At 42.7% G+C, this 3,915-nt stretch overlaps 1 protein-coding gene across 1 annotated transcript in view; it reads left to right on the forward strand.

The window, feature by feature from the left end:
- hhip (hedgehog interacting protein) overlaps nt 1-493 on the forward strand; it is a 33,691-nt gene extending 33,198 nt beyond the window's left edge. Inside the window, exon 10 of the mRNA XM_084454733.1 lies at nt 1-493. This exon is cut by the window's left edge and continues 2,894 nt beyond it. The gene's annotated coding sequence lies outside the window, so the exon portion shown is untranslated.
- The last annotated feature ends 3,422 nt before the right edge of the window (nt 494-3,915 follow it).

Here is a 3,915-nt window from a genome sequence, read left to right on the forward strand (position 1 = left end):
CAATTAATTCATTCAAACAAACATATAATTACATTTCCCTCAGTCCGGCGTCCATTTTTGTTCACCGCGAACTACCTTCTCAGATCATTCGCTTATGTTTCCAAACGTTCGCGGCGAACACAAAGCTAACTGAAAAAAGTTTATAAAAAAACAGTTTGCAAATGTTCACGAACGCTTGCTACGGCCGCTGAATTTGAAAGCACCGTCTAGTGAGTCGCAGTGGAGTTCGTGCTGTAAAGTCGATACTATAATTTTTTAGCACTTAATGTGAAAGTTGCATTGTAGCTGCTGAGACTGGGGGTGTGAATAGAGTAACAGTTTTTCATTATTTAAGTAGTTACGCAAATAAAAAAAAGTTATTTAAGTTCTCTACGTTGTTTTTACCGTTGTATGTGACAATATGTTTTGGATCATGTATTGTATCTGTAAATAAAACCAGGCCTATCTTTTTTTTCTTTTCAGAAATATCAATATGTCTATTAAAGTTTATAGCATGTCTGAAATGCTCGTGTCGTGGTGTCTGTTTTGCCAGTCTGAGTAGTGGAGTTATCACAACCCTGTTATCACAATCCTGTTTCAGTAACAAACAGTGGAAAAACCTCTGGTCCCACAGAAATCAATGTGACGTGTTTAAACTGAACATGCATAGGTTGTTGCTATTCAAGAGAGACACCCATATGCACTCTAACAGTTTCTCAATGTTCCGAACCTTCTGTAATAGCAAACGGTGGATGGATGTTGCCCAGTAGGAACACAGTCCATCACAACCGTAGCCCCCTTACTGCCGTGGCTCCACGCTGGGAACATTCCTGGAGCGTCACCCGCTAAATTTCCACGGAAGGGTTCTTTCTCCGCCTAGGTAAAGTGTACAGAGGGGAGGGGGTCTTGGGGAAATGTTTGGACACCACCTGGGTGGTGTCCAACATGGACATCAGCCCAAGCTTTTTCCTCCATGCTGGTTTGGATGGAGAAGCTCAGCTGCTGCTGGTCTGTTGACAGAGAAGCAGTGGGGAGGCAGAGTTGATCCCTGACACTACTGTGCTGGAAACATCGCCTCACTCCTCCCAAACACCAGGGATCATCGCATATGGTCCACGATTTATATATGGCACTGGCAATGACACTTTAAATTACATACTGTACTAGTGGTAGCTAGAAGGATATTGAGGGTTTGGGTTTAGTGGGGCTTTAAGAAGTCTCCTTCGTGTGTTTTGTGGTTAAGAAATTGCCAAAGGCCGTAAATTATTCACTGACATGGTACAGTGTTTGAAATATTGTGTGAGAAGTCCAAAAAGGAAAATACCAGTATGTTCTACCTTATCAAACAGCTCTCTGAAATACTCAATTCTGATTGGACAATTGTTCTACCGGTGAATTATTTCTCGATAATTATTTCTACGCCATCACATATCCATACATATCCTCCAGGGCCCAAGGCTGTTCCACCTGCTGCTGTAGCTCATGGAGGTCCTGAATCCGAATGGGACTTTGCGTCTAGAGTATTCAGGCATTAGTGACTCTAACCCCAACCCTGAGTCTAATGACTCTGGTCGCCCTGCCACACTGCCAGTGAGCCAAGTCTTCCAGCCAGACCCAACCAGTACTGTTGCAGGCGTGACACCCGGCCTGTTTACAAGCCAACGTTGACTTCTAAGACATCAGAGGACGGTGGAGCTAAAAACCAGCAGTGAAGGACTGAAACTAGCACGTCAAAGCCTGCTCCCTGCCCGCCTTCAAGAGGAACTATACAGCTAAAACACCTCTACTGTGGAATACCGTTTGAGCCTACTGAATTCAAACAAGCAAAAGTGATGTCTGTGGTCTTGAAGTAGTAACATTTGAAAGGGTTGGTCAAAGGTTGAAACTTCGGTAGATGGTTGCACTTTAAGCCTAAATAGTAGCGTCAGCAACCTTGTAGAATATGCTGTAGTCTTTCCCAAAACACAATCTTTTTATAGGAGTAGTAAAGGGAAAAATCATGTTTAGCCCCGTTTTAAGGTTACTTATGATCATATAAAATGGTTCAGATCAAGACGTTGACAAAACTAGCACTTTTGAGAAAGTTGATAATTGCTCTACCACCGTTTAGGTCATACAATGGATGTCGGTGGGCACCTTGAAAAATCTTTCAAAAACATGTTAAACTCTCGATTTCAAAGACAAGAAGCTCACCGAGGGGGTAATTGGTGTCCGTTGGTGTTCTGACATCAAATTTGCCGCAAAGTATGAATCCTGTAGGGTTTTATTGATCATTTTATGAAATCCATTGACTTGTATTGACGCGACCGTTGTAGATGTGTAGATCAATCCGCAGAGGGGATTCAGGAAGCGGAACTACTTACGGAGTAAGTAGCTATTGTTATTGTTTATGTTGCTAGGCTACCTAGTTTGCGGAAGTTTACACACGTATGTGCTGCGACTAAATAGTTCTATGCTAAATATTTAAAAAAAAGCCTTTCCAGATTAACTAGAATCTTACTTTATGGCAAATTATATGTCAGAACACCAACTAACACCTCGGTGAGTTTCTTGTCTTTGAAATTGAGAGTTTAACATGTTTTTTTAATGATTTTTCACGGTGCCCACCCACATCCATTGTATGACCAAAACGGTGGTAGAGCAATTACCAGACTTTATCAAAAGTGCTAGTTTTGTCAACTTTTTGATCTGAACCATTGTATATGATCATAAGTAACCTTAAAACAGGGCTAAACATGATTTTTCCCTTTACTACTCCTTTAACATGGCTAATTTTACAAGAACTTGACTTCAGGGCTCAGGGGATCTTGTGGAAGTGTTATATTGAGTGTGTGAATGTTCGTGTCGAAATGGCCAAGAATGAAGCTATTAAAAATGGCATGTTTTGAATGCAAGATCAACCCTTAATACGGAGTTCTAACATGAAGTCTCCGCTCCAAGTCGACCTCTGGGATTCCTCCACACACAAACAAATACGGAGGCACTCACGCGATGGCCACGGTCAACGGCATTATTAATTTCCTTCTGAAAATATCAATCAGGCTGGTGCTGCTGTGTGTAAGTGAATAGGAGACCACCCACCTCACTCTGCTCTCACACACGGCCCTATTTAGAGTAACGCAATACTAAGTTGTCTGTGCACTGTTTGGGGCCAATCAAAATTGCAGAAAGTGGAACTGGGCAATTGTGCTTCAAGGTCTGCCGTGTCTGTGAGTTTATTCACTATCTGTGGCATGAATCAGGACTTTTCATTTGGAGGAGTTCTTTCCCTTCCCAGAGGGCCCTGGCTTGGCTATCTTTCATAAACAGTGTAACCCGGCACTCTGAGTAAACAAGGAGACCCTGTATACTAAATATTTGCAGGACCAAGATGGCTGGAAGTGCATGCTATAATACTGTATACATGACGGGAAGAGTCCGTCCAACCAATACTTATGGGGAGGCTGGGAGAGAGAGAGAGAGAGAGAGAGAGAGAGAGAGAGGGAGGGAAGGAGAGAAGGAGAACAACAAAAACAATTGAGTTTGTGATTAGAAAACAGACATTCCATTCCTTTCTTTCTCAGGTTCTTTTTTATTACTGTGTTAGGGTTGCTACGGCAATGGCCGTTTGGCTGTAGCACAAGCAACAAACTCCCGACGAACTGAAATATTTGGGAGACAGGATTCTAAACGGAACCTCAGCCAATTTAGACCACACTGATTTCTCATTGCTTTAGTATGTACAGGAACGACGACTGCCAAGAGAGAGAGAGAGAGAGAGAGCAGAGAGCGAGGGACAGACAGACGGAGACGTTTCATAAGCATTTCACTGCAGACGGAACCGTCATCGTGTAGCCTACATATAACAAATAAAGATCCTTGAATCCTTGACAGACAGAGAGAAAACCAGACAAATAAAGAGAGGGGGGAGAAGAGAGAGAGAGAGAGGGAGAGAGA

This window comes from Borostomias antarcticus (genome assembly GCF_949987555.1).
Source record: "Borostomias antarcticus genome assembly, chromosome: 20".
Lineage (NCBI taxonomy): Eukaryota > Metazoa > Chordata > Actinopteri > Stomiiformes > Stomiidae > Borostomias > Borostomias antarcticus.